Here is a 22,022-nt window from a genome sequence, read left to right as displayed (position 1 = left end):
TACTGTCACTTTATTTTACTTCTGCTCTTTTTTTCTCAACACTTTTTTGTTGTTGTTTTATTCTTACTTTTTTGTTTAAAATAAATGCACTGTTGGTTAAGGGCTGTAAGTAAGCATTTCACTGTAATGTCTGCACCTGTTGTATTCGGCGCATGTGACCAATAAAATTTGATTTGATTTGATTTGAGTGGGCTGAGTGGGCTCTACTTAGTAGGTACTGTGGTGGTGTGTATCAGACGGACATTGGTTCTGTGTGTGGGACTATGTGCGGGAAGGCAGACAGTGTCAGTCTGTAGTCTCAATACTAACAGACAGACTGAATAAAAACCCATACAGCAGAAGTTGATTTGAGACCCCAGTACTCCCATATATTCAAGGCCAGTTCTCTATGAGCCTCAACTCTATCTTCAAGAGTCCAGCCTATTTGGTGCTGGGATCAATTCACTAGTGACTCAAGGCTGAGTTCAGACCGCTTATCTCGAAGGGCTGGAACTGGGATTGAGTCTTGTGCTCTTAGTGGCCTTGGGGTCTAGTCCACTCTCATCAGGGCTTAGGCTGGGACTGGGTCTAGTCCTCATAGTGCCATGGTCAAGTTTGGACTGACAGTTAACAGTTTACAGCTCAACTAATCTAACTTCCATTGGTTACATTTAATCTCCATGTTAAACAAGCAGTAGGAAATGAACCCTTAAGCCATTTCCAGTACCACCAAGGACTAGCCAGAATTTGTATCTAACAGTAAACCTAGCAGTGTCAATTCAACATGAACTAGTCCCATCCAGATATTGAAAACGCTGGCTGCGTCCAAAATGGCATCCTGTTCCCTATATAGTGCACTACTTTTTACCAGAGCCCCTGGTCAAAAATAGTGCACTATTTGGGAATAGGTACCATTTCCCCTGTGATGGAAGGAGTACATGGCAGGACGGATGCTGTGTCACTGTGTAATCTCCTGTTGATTTAATGGACTGCCACAGGGTTTGTTTTTCACACAGCCCTGTATCACTGGCCCTGTAAGTGACCTAGTTAAAGATCCAGTGCTATTGTGCCTTGCCGAATTTCAGTCTCCCTATACGTAGTTGTACATGTTGAGGAAGGTAGACATACATACATACCAGTGGAGGATGCTGAGGGGAGGACGGCTCATAATAATGGCTGGAATGGAGTAAATGGAATGGCATCAAACACATAGACACCATGTGTTTGATATCATTCTACCTATTCCACTCCAGCCATTACCACGAGCCCGTCCTCCCCAATTAAGGTGTCACCAACCTCCTGTGATACAGACAGTTGAAGTCGGAAGTTTACATACACTTAGGTTGGAGTCATTAAAACTAGTTTTTCAACCACTCCACAAATGTCTTGTTAACAAACTATAGTTTTGGCAAGTCGGTTAGGACATCTACTTTGTGCATGACACAAGTAATTTTTCCAACAATTGTTTACAGACAGATTATTTAACTTATAATTCACTGTATCACAATTCCAGTGGGTCAGACGTTTACATACACTAAGTTGACTGTGCCTTTAAACAGCTTGGAAAATTCCAGAATATTATGTAATTGCTTTAGAAGCTTCTGATAGGCTTCTGAAGACATCATTCGAGTCAATTGGAGGTGTACCTGTGGATGTATCTCAAGGCCTACCTTCAAACTCAGTGTCTCTTTGCTTGAAATCATGGGAAAATCAAAAGAAATCAGCCAAGACCTCCACAAGTCTGGTTCATCCTTGGGAGCAATTTCCAAACGCCTGAAGGTACCACGTTCATCTGTACAAACAATAGTACGCAAGTATAAACACCATGGGACCACGCAGCCGTCATACCGCTCAGGAAGGAGATGCATTCTGTCTCCTAGAGATGAACGTACTTTGGTGCGAAAAGTGCAAATCAATCCCAGAACAACAGCAAAGGACCTTGTGAAGATGCTGGAGGAAACAGGTACAAAAGTATCTATATCCACAGTAAAACAAGTCCTATATCGACATAACCTGAAAGGCCACTCAGCAAGGAAGAAGCCACTGCTCCAAAACCGCCATCAAAAACCCAGACTACGGTTTGCAACTGCACATGGAGACAAAGATCATACTTTTTGGAGAAATGTCCTCTGGTCTGATGAAACAAAAATAGAACTGTTTGGCCATAAATACCATTGTTATGTTTGGAGGATAAAGGGGGAGCTTGCAAGCCGAAGAACACCATCCCAACCGTGAAGCACGGGGGTGGCAGCATCATGCTGTGGGGGTGCTTTGCTGCAGGAGGGACTGGTGCACTTCACAAAATAGATGGCATCATGAGGAAGAAAAATTATGTGGATATATTGAAGCAACATCTCAAGACATCAGTCAAGAAGTTAAAGCTTGGTCGCAAATGGGTCTTCCAAATGGACAATGACCCCAAGCATACTTCCAAAGTTGTGGCAAAATTGCTTAAGGACAACAAAGTCAAGGTATTGGAGTGGCCATCACAAAGCCCTGACCTCAATCCTATAGAACATTTGTGGGCAGAACTGAAAAAGCGTGTGCGAGCAAGGAGGCCTACAAATCTGACTCAGTTACACCAGCTCTGTCAGGAGGAATGGGCCAAAATTCACCCAACTTATTGTGGGAAGCTTGTGGAAGGCTACTCGAAATGTTTGATCCAAATTAAACAATTTAAAGGCAATGCTACCAAATACTAATTGAGTGTATGTAAACTTCTGACCCACTGGGAATGTGATGAAATAAATAAAAGCTGAAATAAATCATTCTCTCTACTATTATTCTGACATTTCACATTCTTAAAATAAAGTGGTGATCCTAACTGACCTAAGACAGGGAATTTTTACTAGGATTAAATGTCAGGAATTGTGAAAAACTGAGTAAAAATGTTTTTGGCTAAGGTGTATGTAAACCTCCGACTTCAACTGTACATATACAGGTAGACATACATTGGCCAACCTACTGTATGCATACACACAAGGTGGAAAAGTGGAAAGTGAGAGAGGTAGAGTGGAAGCTATACAGCAAGAGAGGGGGACAGACAGTGAGAGAGAGAGAGAGAGAGAGAGTGAGAGAGAGTGAGATTTGGAGTGACGTGGAAAGATAGAGATAGAGGGTCAGGGCGGGTCTGGAAGAGGTGGGGCCTGCACGTGCGCGCTGTCTCTCTGTGTGTGCTCTGTATTCAGACAGCGAGGAGGTCTGGGGCCTCAGCAGACTGAATGGAATTTATACCATATGTACCAGGCATCCCAGGAATGCACCCTAGGCCCAAAGAGCTGACCAACGGAAAGAGAAGAGAGAGGGGGTGTAGGGAGGGAGAGAGGGAGGGAGAGAGGGAGGGAGAGAGATTGGGAGAAAGGGAGGGACAGGGAGGGAGAGAGAATGGGAGAGTTTGAGGGAGAGAAGGAAAGAGAGAGAGGGGGTGTAGGGAGAGAGGAAGAGAGAGCGCAAGAGAGACAGAGAAAGGGATAGAGAGGGAGAGCAAAAGAGTCGGAGGGAGAGAAGGGATAGGAGGGAGAGAGGGGTGATGGGGTTGATTGAGGGGAGGGAGAGGTAGAGAGGGAGGAAGGGAGCAAAGCGAGAAGGTATTCAGAGGGAGTTGACGGCGAGTGGAAGCGACAGAGGGACAGAGAGCGAGAGAGAGAGAGAGAGAGAGAGAGAAAGAGTTAGAAATCCATTCTGCAGGAACAAACCTGTTGAGCACAAGTCCTCCTTTTAGTGGAAAATGCTGCATATTTGGCAAAATGGCTGCTTGCTGTGGACACATCTGTTTAACATGGTTGTAGCTCAGCACCCTATGGGCCCTGGTCAAAGGTAGTGCACTATAAAGGGAATAGGGTGCCATTTGGGACAGATTCCATATGCAACGATAAAGATGAATACACAGATTTTGCCCAACTAGTTATTGAAACGAGTATAATGTAATTACTATGTAGTTACACCAAGGCAACCCAAGAAATATTAACAATTCCATTTAACTACATGTTATACAGCACATTCGGAAAGTATTCAGACCCCTTCACTTTTTCCACATTATGTTACATTCCAGCCTTATACTAAAATGGATTACATTTTTTTCTCCCTCATCAATCTACACACAATACCCCATAATGACAAAGCAAAAACAGGATTTTAGAAATTTTAGCAAATGTATTAAAAATAAAAATCTGAAATATTACATTTACATAAGTATTCAGACCCTTTACTCAGTACTTTGTTGATTCATCTTTGGCAGCGATTACAGCCTCGATCTTCTTGGGTATGACGCTTGGCACACTTGTATTTAGGGAGTTTCTCCCATTCTTCTCTGCAGATCATCTCAAGCTCTGTCAGGTTGGACGGGGAGCGTCGCTGCATAGAAATTTTTCAGGTCTCTCAAGGCCATTCAGAGACTTGTCCCGAAGCCACTCCTGCGTTGTCTTGGCTGTGTGCTTAGGGTCGTTGTCCTGTTGGAAGGTGAACCTTCGCCCCCAGTTAAGGATCTCTCTGTACTTTGCTCCGTTCATCTTTCTCTCGGTCCTGACTAGTCTCCCAGACCCTGCCGCTGAAAAACATCCCCACTGCATGATGCTGCCACCACCATGCTTCACCGTAGAGATGGTGCCACGTTTCCTCCAGACGTGACCCTTGGCATTCAGGCCAAAGAGTTCAGTCTTGGTTTCATCAGACCAGAGAATCTTGTTTCTCATGGTCTGAGAGTCCTTTAGGTGCCTTTTGGCAAACTCCAAGTGGGCTGTCATGTGCCTTTTACTGAGCAGTAGCTTCCGCCTGGCCACTCTACCATAAAGGCCTGATTGGTGGAGTGCTGCAGAGATGGTTGTCTTTCTGGAAGGTTCTCCCATCTCCACAGAGGAACTCTGGAGCTCTGTCAGAGTGACCATCGGGTTCTTGGTCACCACCCTGACCAAGACCCTTCTCCCCCGATTGCTCAGTTTGGCCGGGCGGCTAGCTAGGAAGAGTCTTGGTGGTTCCAAACTTCTTCCATTTAAGAATGATGGAGGCCACTGTGTTCTTAGGGACCTTCAATGCTGCAGAAATGTTTTAGTACCCTTTTACAGATCTGTGCCTCGACACAATCCTGTCTCGGAGCTCTACGGACAATTCCTTCGACCTCATGGCTTGGTTTTTGCTCTGACATGCATTGTCAACTGTAGGACCTTATATAGACAGGTGTGTGCCTTTCCAAATCATGTCCAATCAATTGAATTTACCACAGGTGGACTCCAATCAAGTTGTAGAAATATCTCAAGGATGATCAATGGAAACAGGATGCACCTGAGCTCAATTTTGAGTCTCTTAGCAAAGGGTCTGAATACTTATGTAAATAAGTAAATGCTTTGTCATTATGCGGTATTGTGTGTAGATTGATGAGGGGAAAAAATAATTGAATCAATTTTAGAATAAGGCTGTAACGTAACAAAATGTGGAAAAAGTCAAGTGGTCTGAATACTTTCCGAATGCACTGTATGTGTGACCTATTTTCCACCTCCATGAGTCAACATATTCTTGTCAGAAACATTAGTAGACTGTAGTTCTCAAATCAATGATTTCTCAACTGGAACACCTTTTCCCTGAAAGACTATATTTGTTATCAATTACTAAGCAACGAGCAGCTTTGCACCTTTTTATGACGTCCATATCATGTCTGTTGTCCTTTCTACTGCTCAGTTGTCTGTGGCAGGGTAACTACATGAATGTGGTAACTGACACTAGTTAGTACATGCTTCATATAATAATTGAGGTTATCGGATACATGCTTATGCTATAACTGATCTATGTGCGAGCTGGTTAGGGAGTAGAGAGACGGAACACTTTGGCATTATGGCAGCCAGTGTCGCGCAAAGAATGTCAATGTGATATGTGGTTGGATAAGAGCCTCTCTGTGTGTGTGTGTGTGTGTGTGTGTGTGTGTGTGTGTGTGTGTGTGTGTGTGTGTGTGTGTGTGTGTGTGTGTGTGTGAGAGAGAGAGAGAGAAAAAGGGTGTGCCTATGTCTGTTGGAAAGAGAACGTGAGCTGATTTGAGCATGTGTATGTGTAAATTGAGTGAGAGAGCTAGAGTGAAAAAACATTTATGTCTGTGTTATGTGTATATGTCCACCATTTCATGAGCTGCATACACATATGTACACAGATGGCCTGGGAGTATATTCCATCCAGGGAACATTCTGGAAGACTGAGACACAGTGAGCAGATAATTTCCACTTGGAACGTAAACTATCTCCTGCTAACCCGCAAAGACTCTCATTACTTAGAGTATCTACCTACCTTATGACCCCCAGCCTAGTGCTTTGACAACATACACACACACACACACACACACACACACACACACACACACACACACACACACACACACACACACACACACACACACACACACACACACACACACACACAGAATCTTGTACAACTTACCTTGTGGGGACACACAATTCAGTCCCATTCAAAATCCTATTTTCCACAACCCTAAACCTAACCCTAACCCTAAGCCTAAGCCTAAACCTAACCCGTACCCTTACCCTTACCCTTACCCTTACCCTTACCCTTACCCTTACCCTTACCCTAACCTTAACCTTAACCTTAACCTTAACATGAAAACCTAACCTTAACCCTAAACCTAACCCTAGCTCCTAACCCTAAAACTAACCCTAGCTCCTAACCCTAACCCTAAACCTAATTCTAACCCTAACACTAATTCTAAACTTAACCCTAAACCCCCTAGAAATAGCATTTGACCTTGTGGGGACCAACAAAATGTCCCCAGTTGGTCAAAGTTTTGTTTGTTTACTATTCTTGTGGGGACTTCTGGTCCCCACAAGTATAGTTAAACACGTCTACACACACACACACACACACACACACACACACATACACACACACACACACACACACACACACACACACACACACACACACACACACAGTCCTATGGTGTAGTCTGTTATCCCCACAGTCACGGCTGTGAGGTGAGGTGTGTCTGGAAACATGGTCAACCGCTAGTCAACAACTCTCATTGACAAGCAAACCACTGTGAGACTAGCACTGTCCTTTATGAAGAAACAAACATATTCTGTTCTATGGGGAAATGGATCCATGCCCTGTATGTGTGTATTAAGTGATGAGTTCATATGGGTTAGGATGGATAGAAGGATAGGCACAATGGTAAAGGGTACAATTCATGGGGCCCTGTTGGCCCAGTTGAGGCTTCCTCCCAGGCCTCCTCCCTTCTCCTCGGTAGGTACTTTTTGATTGGATTTTTGAATGAGAGTTACAATCTACAGCCCAGTCATACAGGCACAGCTGTGTTGTGCGTCTGCATACTGTACATTGGGTCCATTGCAATTCATTGGGTTATAAGCCCATTGAAGAAAGGGGGTTCTGCCCTCCCTCCTTCCCCCTCCCTCTGCCCTGTACTTGAGCTTGGGTGTGGCTACTACTCTCTTTCCCTCAACTTTCATCATTACACATTCAAGAAGAAGTATGACTCCTTCTCTCCTTTCTCTCCGCCCTTCCATTGCCTCCCTCAACCCCCTTTCCCTCTCCTTCCCTCCCTTCCCTCCCTCTCTTGGCCCATTCTCCCCCCTTTCCTCCCACCACCTCCCACCTCCTCTCCCCTCCTCCAATCAGGGAAATTAGTTAGGAGATTACAAGAATTCCTGAGATGGTTGAGCTGCTTCCGTGTTGCGCCACAGTCCTCTCCATTGTATAAGGGCCATGGAATCCCCCCACCCCTCTCTCTCTCCTCTCTCCCTCTCTCTCTCTCTCTCTATCAAACTGTTTTGTTTGCTTGCTTGTCTGTTTGCAAGCGAGTGGCCAAAGGAATTTCGTTTTCAGCACTGATGGCAAAGTTCACGCATGGATGGAGAGGTCAGGAAGTGTGAGGAGCTTGAAGGGGAACATGCACATACGAACACAGGTGGACACACACGGATGGAAACGCATTCACACACACATACACACACACACACACACACGGATGGACACACACAGATGGATACACGCATTCACACGCATTCACACGCATTCACACACACACACACACACACACACACACACACACACACACACACACACACACACACACAAACACAAACACAAACACAAACACACACACACACAGGTAGACACACATACACATTCATACGGACAGGCACACACAGATGCAGACCCAGAAACAATGTTTGTATTCACACACACTCCCAAATCTGGGAAAGGAAGGGAAGGGCGATGGCTAGACTGGTCTGGTCTGGGGGGGAAGCACACAAATAATTTACTTTAATGTGTCATTTTTCATAGGGATACTCCCCCTATCTCCCTCTCTCTTCCTATCTCTCTCTCTCCCTCTATCTCCCGCTGGCTCTCTGTCTCTCTCCTGTTCTCTCTCTCCCTCAATCTCTCTATCTCTCTCTCTGTCTATCTCCCTCTCAATATTTCTCTCTTTCTCTCTCTGATTCTCTCTCTACCTCCCTCTCTCTCTCCACACTTATTCCTCTGTGTTGGTTTTAGAAGAGCAACATTAATGATGTAGCTAGTCACATTGTTGATAACCTTGCAACCCCCTTCGTTCTTATACAAATGTAGGATCTTAATTTGATCTCCCTGTTGCAAGAGAACTTTCCTGCAACGCAGGACATTTAAAACATGTTGTGTATTTGAGGTTTAAAAAGGCCTCTGAAGTTTGTCATTTCCACTTTGAAATTTCAGACTTGATTTTCCCCCTACGAAAGTGTATCAACCCCTAAAAAATGTCCATGAAATATAATCCACATAATAATTCAATGGCGCGGAGGGGATGGCTGCCGTTTTATGGACTCTTAACCAACCGTGCTATTTTGTGTGTTTTTTCGAATTTTTTGTAACTTATTTTGTACATAATGTTGCTGCTACCGTCTATTATGACCGAAAAGAGCTTCTGGACATCCGAACAGCGATTACTCACCTTGAACTGGACAAATAATGTTTCTTTAATGAGTCGGACGAGAGGGATTTGCTCCAGACACCCGACAGGGCCCTCATCCCGTCATTCACAGTAGAAAGAAAAGGAGATATCGCGGAAGGAGATCGGGGTGCCTGGTAAAGAGCCGGCGACGAGTGGCTAATCTGCCTTTGCCATCGATACTATTGGGCAACTTACAATCGCTTGATAATAAAGTGGACGAACTACAAGCACGTATATATCCTACCAATGGGACATTCAAAACTGTAATATCTTATGTTTCACCAAGTCGTGGCTGAACGAAGACATGAATAACATACACTGGCGGGTTATACACTTTATCGGCAGGATAGAACAGCAGCCTCTGGTAAGACAAGGGGTGGCACTCTATGTATATTTGTAAACAACAGCTGGTGCACTATATCTAAGGAAGTCTCAGGGTTTTGCTCGCCTGATGTAGAGTATCTCATGATAAGCTGTAGACCACACTATCTACCAAGAGAGTTTTCATCTATATTCTTCGTAGCTTTCTATTTACCACCACAAACCGATGCTGGCACTAAGACCGCACTCAATTAACTGTAAAGGGCCATAAGCAAACAGGAAAACGCTCATCCAGAGGCGGCGCTCCTAGTGGCCGGGGACTTTAATGCAGGGAAACTTAAATCCGTTTTACATCATTTCTACCAGCATGTTAAATGTGCAACCAGAGGGGAAAAAAACTCTAGACCACCTTTACTCCACACACAGAGATGCGTACAAAGCTCTCCCTCGCCCTCCATTTGGCAAATTTGACCATAATTCTATCCTCCTGATTCCTGCTTACAAGCAAAAACTAAAGCAGGATGCACCAGTGACTCGGTCAATAAAAAAGTGGTCAGATTAAGCAGATGCTAAGCTACAGGACTGTTTTGCTAGCACAGATTGGAATATGTTCCGGGATTCTTCCGATGGCATTGAGGAGTACACCACATCAGTCACTGGCTTCATCAATAGGTGCATCGATGATGTCGTCCCCACAGTGACTGTACGTACATACCCCAACCAGAAGCCATGGATTACAGGCAACATTCGCACTGAGCTAAAGGCTAGAGCTGCCACTTCCAAGGAGTGGGACTCTAACCCGGAAGCTTATAAGAAATCCCGCTATGCCCTCCGACGAACCATCAAACAGGCAAAGCGTCAATACAGGACTAAGATTGAATTGTACTACACCGGCTCCGATGCTCGTCGGATGTGGCAGGGCTTGCAAACTATTACAGACGACAAAGGGAAGCACAGCCGCGAGCTGCCCAGTGACACGAGCCTACCAGACAAACTAAATTACGTCTATGCTCGCTTTGAGGCAAGTAACACTGAAACATGCATGAGAGCATCAGCTGTTCTGGACAACTGTGTGATCACGCTCTCCGTAGCCAATGTGAGTAAGACCTTTAAACAGGTCAACATTCACAAGGCCGCAGGGCCAGACGGATTACCAGGATGTGTACTCCGAGCATGCGCTGACCAACTGGCAAGTGTCTTCACTGACATTTTCAACCTCTCCCTGTCTGAGTCTGTAATACCAACATGTTTCAAGCAGACCACTGTGCCCAAGAACAGTGGTCTGCTTCAAGCAGACCATAGTCCCTGTGCCCAAGAACACTAAGGTAACCTGCCTAAATGACTACCGACCCGTAGCACTCACGTCTGTAGCCATGAAGTGCTTTGAAAGGCTGGTCATGGACAAAAGGAACACCTATGTGAGAATGCTATTCATTGACTACAGCTCAGCTTTCAACACAATAGTGCCCTCAAAGCTCATCACTAAGCTAAGGACCCTGGGACTAAACACCTCCCTCTGCAACTGGATTCTGGACTTCCTGACGGGCCGCCCCCAGGTGGTATGGGTAGGTAACAACACATCCGCCACGCTGATCCTCAACACGGGGGCCCCTCAGGGGTGCGTGCTCAGTCCCCTCCTGTACTCCCTGTTCACTCATGACTGCATGGCCAGGCACGACTCCAACACAATCATTAAGTTTGCCGATGACACAACAGTGGTAGGCCTGATCACCAACAACGACAAGACAGCCTATAGGGAGGAGGTCAGAGACCTGGCCGTGTGGTGCCAGGACAACAACCTCATCCTCAACGTGATCAAGACAAAGGAGATGATTGTGGACTACAGGAAAAAGAAGAGGACCGAGCACGCCCCCATTCTCATCGACGGGGCTGTAGTGGAGCAGGTTGAGAGCTTCAAGTTCCTTGGTGTCCACATCACCAACAAACTAACATGGTCCAAGCACACCAAGACAGTCATGAAGAGGGCACGACAAAACCTATTCCCCCTAAGGAGACTGAAAAGATTTGGCATGGGTCCTCAGATCCTCAAAAGGTTCTACAGCTGCACCATCGAGAGCATCCTGACTGGTTGCATCACTGCCTGGTATGGCAACTGCTCGGCCTCCGACCGCAAGGCACTACAGAGGGTAGTGCGTACGGCCTAGTACATCACTGGGGCCAAGCTTCCTGCCATCCAGGACCTCTATACCAGGCGGTGTCAGAGGAAGGACCTAAAAATTGTCAAAGACTCCAGACACCCTAGTCATAGACTCTCTGCTACCGCACTGCAAGCGGTACCGGAACGCCAAGTCTAGGTCCAAGAGGCTTCTAAACAGCTTCTACCCGCAAGCCATAAGACTCCTGAACATCTAATCAAATGGCTACCCAGACTATTTGCATTGCCCAGCCCCCCCCCCCCCCCTTTTACGCTGCTGCTACTCTCTGTTTATTATCTATGCATAGTCACTTTAATAACTCTACCTACATGTACATATTACCTAAATTGCCTCAACTAACCTGTGCCCCTGGACATTGACTCTGTACAGGTACCCCCTGTATATAGCCTCGCTATTGTTATTTTTACTGCTACTCTTTAATGATTTGTAACTTTTATTTTGTATTATTTTATATTGTATTTTTCTGTGTGATTTTTTTTGGTATTCTTTCTTAAAACTGCATTGTTGGTTAAGGGCTTGTAAGTAAGCATTTCACTGGAAGGTCTACACCTGTTGTTTTCGGCGTATGTGACAAATAACATTTGATTTGATTCCTATGTCCTGTTGCTGCAGGATTATTTTCCTGCTTTAGCAAACTGGCTCAAATTAAGAGGAGGACTAACGAAAGACTACAGGAAGAAAAGCATCAGCATGCGTCAAGCTGACGACCCAGGATGCCATACAAATACATAGGCAGACACAGACAGGCACACACCCTTGATGATCAGCTAATGACACAAACACACATACAGCTGTGTCATACAGGATGAGTGTGTAGCGGTGTGTGTGTGTGTGTGTGTGTATGCTGCATTGTGGGAAAGTTTGGGGCAGGATGTCTGCCTCTCTGTCCCTCTGGGAGCCGGATACCCCCTAACACACACTTCCTGTTTACCCCCATAACACACACACACACACACATACACACACACACACACACACACACACACACACACACACACACACACACACACACACACACACACACACACACACACAAACCATAACAACTAATTAACAACAAAGTCAGAGCAAAGAGCTCAAAGCAAGCTGTGTCTTCAAACCAGTGTGTGTGTGTGTATGTCTTCACACCAGATGACTCACCGTGGCATAATTGCTGTCAGATTGCTGTTGTCGGAGGTGGTTTGGTAAAATGGCAACGCTTACAGTAGCTGAGATCAGATGTCTACAGAATTTGCGCAAACGCATGTACACACACTAACATGCAAACACTATAACATATGTTGAAACAAAATGTGTAGTGGGTAAGTGCACGCACGCAACCAACCACATACACACACGCACACATTGAAAGGATGAACACACACGTTGGAACATTGAGACACACACACACACAAGCAAGCACACAGACTCTCTCCTCCCCTCTCTCTGACTCAGCAGTTAGCATTGAGTGGACATGGTTCATGGTTGATGCATATGCATGGTGCTCTTATGAATAATTCACTGAAGGCCTGTGTGATATTGCAGTGAATTTCTAATGGGGTAGTTTGGGAAGTGTGTGTGTGTGCGTGCGTATCTGTCTCTGAGATCCATATGACCACCACCACTGCTGCTAATGCCTGCAAGGCCTACTCACAATTGTTTTGTCCTGTTGCTCTTCTATTTCTCTTACTTTCATCCCTCTCTTTTTCTCACCTCTCTCTCATGCTCACCATGCTCTCTCTCTCTCTCTCTCTCTCTCTCTCTCTCTCTCTCTCTCTCTCTCTCTCTCTCTCTCTTTCTATGTATCTCTCTCTCATCTTTTCCTCTCCCTCTCTCTCGCTCTCTCTCTCTCTCTCTCTCTCTCCCTCTCTATGTATCTCTCTCATCTTTTCCTCTCCCTCCCTCTCTCTCGCTCTCTCTCTCTCTCTCTCTCTCTCTCTCTCTCTCTCTCTCTCCCTCTCTATGTATCTCTGTCATCTTTTCCTCTCCCTCTCTCTCCCTCTCTCTCGCTCTCTCTCTCTCTCTCTCCCTCTCTCCCTCTCTATGTATCTCTCTCTCTCTCAACTTTTCCTCTCTTTCTCTCTCTCTCCTCTGCGTCACTTATTTCAGGCATTAGTAGACGACCTCTACAGTACAGAGCGAAAAATACTAAGTAATATCTCCCTCTGGGGAGTCATTTTATATAATATATAATATATGAAATATATATTAATATATTTATTCATTCTCTTTGAATTTATGATAAGTTGTTATATTGGCATGTTATGGGTCAGTCAAATCTCTATGGCGTCACATTACTGCCATAATGTTGTAAATTAACTGAACATGAGTGGCATTTGCAACACATAACATATAAAGCCTATGGGATGTCAAAACACATCCGGTTGCAGTAACAGTGACGTGAGACAGAGATATGTTTCCCCCGTTGTAGTGACTCGTCTGGCCCCCCTCTCCTCCTTCGTTAGCATTGTCAAATGGCATTTCATAACCCAAATGGATTGTGTGTATTCCCAGAAGGCTTGGTGGTTTTCCCTTTCAGAGATTAATGCTGCTTCCTGCAGTCAGTTAGAGAACAGAACACTGGTTCATAACTCAAACCACATCCACTGTTATTCACTACAGTGAGAGAGAGAGGTGGGGAGAGAGCAGGGGGAGGAGAGAGAGAGTGCACTGCCAATGCCTCCACACAACTGGGTGTGGCGCCTGGTCTCACGCACTCTCTATTTTATGCATACATACTCTCTCATTCTCTCTCTGTCTCTCTTCCTGTCTCTCTCATTCTGCAAGAAAGGAGCATCTCCACCAGAGTGTGTCCTATTCTCTGATGCATGGCTCTGTTCTGGTGATAAAGCTGTTATGACAGACAGAGCTATAGGAGCAGGGAGTGGTTCCCCCTCTGTAATATACAGTTAATCCACAGTCCGCCAGAGAGAGAGGCAGCCAGCCAGAGGTTTTAGTTGAAATAGAGTCCCTTTCCTCTTCCTAGTAATTCTACTGGGAGGCGGGGGAGCCAATGACTAATATATTGATCTCCCGTTGACTTGAAAGCAATTTATGAGGGGTAGAGGGTGGGAGGTGGTGGTGGTGGGGGGCATTATTTACAGTAGTGTGGCGGCCTGGGCCTGAGGCTGGTGTGTGTGTGTGTGTTGGTGTGTGTGTGTTGGTGTGTTGCAGTGATGTTTTTATGGAAGATCACAGAACTGCAGTTTATATGTGTATGTAATTCCCTCCTTAAATGCACGCACGCACGCACGCACGCACACACACAAACACACACACACACACACACACACACACACACACACACACACACACACACACTCACACTCACACTCACACTCACACTCACACTCACACTCACACTCACACTCACACACACATCCACACACACACACTCACCTTTTGATGACTTGCCCTTTTCACCGGTCGTCCAGCAGTGCGTAAGTGACAATGTTTGACGTCAGAGGCCCGTTGTTCCAATGAGTGGTCACTGAGTCCCCTCCTCACCCAGGCAACCATGCACTCCCCAAGTGGAGGAAAGCTGGAGGGGGGGAAATATGAAAGTGTGTCTGTTGTATAAAGTGTGTGTGTGTTGCATAAAGTGTGTCTGTTGTATAAAGTATGTCTGTTGTGTAAAGCGTGTGTGTGTTGTATAAAGTATGTCTGTTGTGTAAAGCGTGTGTGTTGTGTAAAGCGTGTGTTGTATAAAGTGTGTCTGTTGTGTAAAGTGTGTGTTGTATAAAATGTGTATGTTGTATAAAGCGTGTATGTTGTGTAAAGCGTGTGTCTGTTGTACAAAGTGTGTCTGTTGTATAAAGTGTGTCTGTTGTATAAAGTGTGTATTGTGTAAAATGTGTCTGTTGTATAAAGTGTATGTTGTGTAAAGCGTGTGTGTTGTATAAAGTGTGTCTGTTGTGTAAAGTGTGTATGTTGTGTAAAGTGTGTGTGTTGTGTAAAGTGTGTATCTTGTGTAAAGTGTGTCTGTTGTATAAAGTGTGTCTGTTGTGTAAAGTGTGTGTGTTGTATATGGTGTGTCTGTTGTATAAAGTGTATGTTGTGTAAAGCGTGTGTGTTGTATAAAGTGTGTCTGTTGTGTAAAGTGTGTATCTTGTGTAAAGTGTGTATCTTGTGTAAAGTGTGTATGTTGTATAAAGTGTGTATGTTGTATAAAGTGTGTCTGTTGTGTAAAGTGTGTGTGTTGTGTAAAGTGTGTATCTTGTGTAAAGTGTGTCTGTTGTATAAAGTGTGTCTGTTGTGTAAAGTGTGTGTGTTGTATATGGTGTGTCTGTTGTATATGGTGTGTGTGTTGTGTAAAGTGTGTATGTTGTGTAAATTAATATGCCATTTAGCAGACGCTTTTATCCAAAGCGACTTAGTCATGCGTGCATACATTTTTTTGTGTATGGGTGGTCCCGGGGATCGAACCCACTACCTTGGCGTTACAAGCGCTGTGCTCTACAGAGGACCACAGTGTGTCTCTTGTGTAAAGTGCGTCTCTTGTGTAAAGTGCGTCTGTTGTATAAAGTGTGTCTGTTGTATAAAGTTTGTCTGTTGTGTAAAGAGTGTGTTGTGTAAAGTGTGTGTGTTGTATAAAATGTGTCTGTTGTGTAAAGCGTGTCTGTTGTATAATGTGTGTGTTGTGTAAAGCGTGTGTTGCATAACGCGTGTCTGTTGCATAAAGTGTGTCTGTTGCATAAAGTGTGTATGTTGCATAAAGTGTGTCTGTTGCATAAAGTGTGTCTGTTGCATAACGTGTGTCTGTGTAAAGCGTGTGTGTTGTATAAAGTGTGTATGTTGTGTGAAGTGTGTCTGTTGTGTAAAGTGTGTCTGTTGTGTAAAGTGTGTCTGTTGTATAAGGTGTGCCTGTTGTATAAAGTGTGCCTATTGTATAAAGTGTGTCTGTTGTGTAAAGTGTGTCTGTTGTGTAAAGTGTGTCTGTTGTGTAAAGTGTGTCTGTTGTGTAAAGCATGCCTGTTGTGTAAAGCGTGTGTGTGTTTTTCCGCATAGTACAGGACGTCACTGTAAGTAATAATTTTATTTAGAGTCCACAGATGGACTCACTTCATAACGTGTGTGTGTTACTTAGGTCCGGGGGGACACACTTTCAAATACAGTATGCATACACACACAGGCACTTTTTTTCACACACACACACAGACAAATGCATGCACACACACACACACATACATACATACATACATACATACATACATACATACATACATACATACATACACAATACACACACCCGTACAGAGTCCTGATGCAGAATACAGTGTTCCAGAGGAGTGATTTATTATTACACAATGCAGGACAATTACACACAGCCAGAGCAACAGGCAGAAAACTGTGTGTGTGTGTGTATGTGTGTGTGTGTGTGTGTGTGTGTGTGTGTGTGTGAGAGAGAGAGAGATAAAGTAAGAACGATAGACATGGTGTCTATGATTCTAGGGGGTGAAATTGCATCGAGAAGAGAACTACTGGTATCAGACCATAATATGGACGTATCTTATGCATAATTCTCAGTGCCTGTGTAGGTGTTAAGTAAACGGATGCCTGTGTTGACTCTCTGTGGAGGAACTGGTCTCATAGAAGGGGAAAGAGGGGTCTATGAAAGCACATAGCACCTTGTCACCAATAATTGAATAATATTCTATTGTGCTCTCTTTTTCTTTCTTTCTTTCTTTCTTTCTTTCTTTCTTTCTTTCTTTCTTTCTTTCTTTCTTTCTTTCTTTCTTTCTTTCTTTCTTTCTTTCTTTCTTTCTTTCTTTCTTTCTTTCTTTCTTTCTTTCTCTCTCTCAGGTCAGTAACAGCGATAGCTGCATGTGTGTTGTGATGCCTGAGTTCTGTACTGTGCTCTTTCAGAGCCTCTCTGGAGAGTCTGCAGGTGCAGGAGGACAATGGCTGACTTACTGCCCGTGTCCTTTTACAAACACTACTGTACTGTACTGTAGGTCAGGACAGTAGGCTGGCTAATGCTAGTCCTCAGTCTAATGGTAATAATGCTACTAGAAGATTCTGAGGCTGGCTAATGTTATTGTGTATGGCTAATGCTAAAAATGCTAGCAGTGAAAGCCTTGCCATCTGAATCTTGACTACCTACATTGCTAGCTACATTAGGATACTCTAGCTACATTATAATAGCTACAGTACATTGCATGTTATTTTAGTGTAGCCCATCGCTCTAATTTCCTGTGTCCTTTTCTCTTTCTCTCCCCCTCTCTTTTTCTCTTCTTCTTTCTCTCTTTCTCTTCTTCTTTCTCTCTCTCTCTCGCTCTCTCCATCTCGCTCTCTCTCTCTTCCTTTCTCTGTAACAGTACTCTCCTGGATCTCCTTGACAGCTAGCTACTGTATCGTTCCTGTTGAACACTGGAGGAATCTTCTATGTCCAGCTCTGTCTGTAAACAAAGGCCGATTTAGGAGAGGTGTGGTAGGGTTAGCGGAAAATATTAAAGAAGGAAAATATATTTTAAAATATATATATATTGGGGATTGGAAATGATGCAGACAATTACATTGATAGAAGCCGCAATCCATCTGCAATATTAAAGCTGAAAAAAACAAAACAAAGGCAGATTCAGTCAATCAGGTGTCCCTTAAGAACTAGTTTTAACACACACACACACACTCCAATCATTACACATCCAAAATAGATCCTTTAGATTCACTACATTACTCCGCTCAGAGCTCCTGTGCTTGGCTAGCCTCAGGAGGAGGATGGGTCCGAGGCGCCTGTATTGCGAGGGACTCAGCGCTTTGTCAGAGCTGGCTAGTTTTCTTAGGCTGGGTCGCGTGTGTGTGTGGGCAGAGTGTGTAGACCGTGTGTGTGTGGATCTATTGGGTGAGGCCTGGGCACAGGAGCTTTCCACTGGAGCGCAGAGCAACAAGGGTTGGGTTCGTTGGGTTTACAGAGTCGTTGGGTTCGCTGGACTGCTAAGGGATAGCTTTGCCCAAAACCCTGTCCTTGAACTGTGAGAAATCTGTCTGCACTGCACGGAAAATATGCAGCTAGGAAGAGGCATTTAAAACGGCATAACAAGAATAGTTTTCAAATACTACAGCACATAGCGAGGCTAGACTTTAATCATATGTTCAGCGAAAAGGCTAACCATACACTGACTGAACTAAATAGGTCTTACTATGTTACTGGGTATATATTTACAGTTGGTTGTTCTCGGGTTGTTTTATGGGTTTTTCTAAAGGACATAAGTTATTTATAACAATAGAAAATCAACATAGATGGGACACTCAAGGATAAGAATTGTTTCAGCATTGTAGCTGACTTTCAACACTTTTTGACTAGGCTAAGGCTAAAAACGCTGCACAGCTAAGCTACATTCTTTATCATGGATGATAATGTGTTGTAATGAGTATCTCTTGAAGGTTTCACAGCCCTCCTGGCAGTTCATTGGGATTCATCTGACATGAATTAAAGTGAAAATGTCTGTCCTTTGATGACACTCTCTTGTAAATAAGAAACCATGTTATTTTTCAATTTTTCTGCTCAGATTCAAAAACAGCAAGGGTTTGATCGTTTTTTGGAGAAACAGTTGAAGACCCGAGGGAACAGTAGTGCCTAAAATAAATGCAAACTCTGTGTCGACCGAAATGGCACCCTATTCCCTATGAAGTGCACTAGTTCTGACCAAAGCCCTGCCAAAAGTAGTGTACTATATAAGGAATATGATGCCATTTTGGGCAGGCGTCTTATTCCCTCTTATTCGTAAATGCTACAGTATAAAGCTCGCCATATAGCAGTAGTGTTCTGCGTCAGAAAGTTCCACTCCCTTGTCCAGAGGCAAAGTATCTAGCTCCAGTATCTGTGTTGAATTAAGGAAGTTAAAGGAGATAGCTGGGACGGCTGACGTGGGCTAGCTCAAGTGAGAAAGCACATGACTGCACAGCTCACATATGTACACATCATCTCAAATGAATGCAGGCTATTTGGCTCTCTGTCTTTCACATTAATTCCTTTAGGATAGCATATATCGTACTGAATATTGTATTTTAGCACCATTCTGTCAGACATATATTCTAATGTTTCCCTCTCTCTCTCCACCCTCCCTTCTCTCTCTCTCTCTCTCTACAGATTCCACCTCTGCCCACCCTGATTGCCAAAGATAAAGAAGATGTAGCCAAATGTGTGTGTGCATCTGTTTTTGTGTGTGTGTATGTTTTTATATGTGTGTGTTTTTGTACATGTTGCGTGGGTGCTCACTGGCTGACCCACAGCAGTTCTTCACTGGCAAGCTTTACGTCCTTGTGTACCAACTAAAGCTGCCAGCTGAAGAACTGTTGTGGTTGGCTCTTTCCTGCATCCCATACAGAAGACCAACAGACGCCTTCGAGAAATGTGTGTGTGTGTGTGTCCAGATACCATGCATGGGATCAGTGAATTCTCCATCCAGATGTTCCATATAGCATCCTGTCAATGGTAGCAGTGTACAGTATGTTTAGAGGTAAATACAACACAAATGAAGATTAGGCTAAAACAGAATAGCTAGCTATCCAAGACATCTGTTATGATGCAATAGGTCTCAATTAAAAACACATGAACCCACTGCACTCAAATGTAATGTTCTCATTAAGCCTTCTGCTCATGTTACAGAGCTAATGAAGGCTCAAAGTATGAAAATGCTTAGAAACTATGAAGTATTTTACTAGGTATGAAGTTTGCTTACTAAATATCAAGTATGGTCACTAAGTATGAAGTATGCTTACTTGAAGTATGCTTACTGAAGACAGATTTTACTGTATGTGTGCTGTATTATGCTCTATTTACAGTATGTTGTATTTAGCTTTTGTATGTATACTCAACAGAGTTGTATGTATGCTTTCATGTACAATGTGAGCTCTTTTCTACCACACTATCAGCATCAACTGCCCCCACAAATGGCTGCTGTATTCTACTCAGGCATTAACAAAGATGACTGCACATTGATGCTACTGTACATGCTGTGTCAGCCAACATTCCACACCCCAGCCAGGACCCGCCTGCTGCCCTTATATGGGTTGAAGCTGCATGGTGGGGCATCATGGTTGCTGCATTGTATATCAGAAAAAAAAACATCTCTAGGATAATTTCTTATGCTATTCAAAAACAACAAAAAGTAGAAGGATATGAAGGTAGATGGAGTGGCTACTCAAAAGCTAGAAGTATGTAAAAGCATAGGATGATTGATGTAGGGAAGGAGGGAAGAACGATACAGTATGATAGATGGGGGAAAGAGAGAAGGATAGGAGGATAGATGGAGGTAAAGAGGGAAGGATGGAGGATAGAAGGAGGCAAAGAGGACAGGAGAAGAGGTTGGAGGATAGATGGAGGGAAGGTTAGGAGGATAGATGGAGGTAAGGTTATGAGGATAGATGGAGGGAAGATTATGAGGATAGATGGAGGGAAGATTATGAGGATAGATGGAGGGAAGATTATGAGGATAGATGGAGGGAAGGTTATGAGGATAGATGGAGGGAAGGTTAGGAGGATAGATGGAGGGAAGGTTAGGAGGATAGATGGAGGGAAGGTTAGGAGGATAGATGGAGGGAAGGTTAGGAGGATAGATGGAGGGAAGGTTAGGAGGATAGATGGAGGGATGAAAGGGAAATAAGGAGGGAGGGAGAACAAGGCAAGGACAGATGACAAACAGCAGGACAAAACCAGCCTCCTGACATGCTGGTAGAGGCAATTTGTGGCGTTGTTCTAGACTCTGCTGTGCTGTGTGTGTGTGTTCTCTGGAGCAGGGCCCATTGTTCTGACATGTGTTTCTGTTTATTAATGAGTCTGGAGGCGCTGCCTGTGAGTGATGATTGAGGACCCAGGGACCTCTCAAACCATGACTGCTCAGGTCCTCTCTGTAACCTTTCTCTCTCCCTCTCTGTTCTCTTTTTCTCTCTCCTCACTTTCTCTCTCTGTGTGTGTCTCTCTCACTCTTTCTTTCTATTTGACTCACTTTCTCTTTCTCTCTCTCTCTCTCTCTCTCTCTCTCTCTCTCTCTCTCTCTCTCTCTCGCTCTCTGTGTCACACACACCCACATGCACACACACACACACTACATCCCAGCGCCTGACCCTCAGCATGCCATAAATCTGACTTCAATGGCGGTGTCTGCGTCGGCGAGAACAGGATATGAGAGCGTGTCCCTCTAAAAACCTTCCCCTCCAGATGAGAACAAAGGTAGAGAATGTTCCAGATGCCCTGGCCGCTACAGTCTAGGAACATGTTGAGCCAAGAGCTGGCCTTCTTATCTTTTCTCCCTTTCCATCATTTTCTCTGTTGTCTAGCTTGTCCATCTCTGTTTTTGGCCTCTTGGTAAGCTAGCTTTTTGTTTCATAGTATTATTTCTTTGTTAGTGTCTCTGCTTCCATCTCCTTACCTGGTTGTCTTGTCACTCTTCTCTTCCTTTCTCCCCTCTTCTGTCTAGCTTCCCTCTTAAAACACACACACACACACACACACACACACACACACACACACACACACACAGGTAAAGAGAGACAAACACACACACACACACACACACACAGGTAAAGAGAGACAAACACACACACATACAAACACACAAACAGACAAGAGAGCGACACACACATCCCTCAGACAGGATTATCCCACTCTCACAAGTTGATCCTCT

Source organism: Coregonus lavaretus (genome assembly GCF_964263955.1).
Source record: "Coregonus lavaretus genome assembly, chromosome: 26".
Classification (NCBI taxonomy): domain Eukaryota; kingdom Metazoa; phylum Chordata; class Actinopteri; order Salmoniformes; family Salmonidae; genus Coregonus; species Coregonus lavaretus.
Note: the sequence above shows the minus strand (reverse complement) of the source record.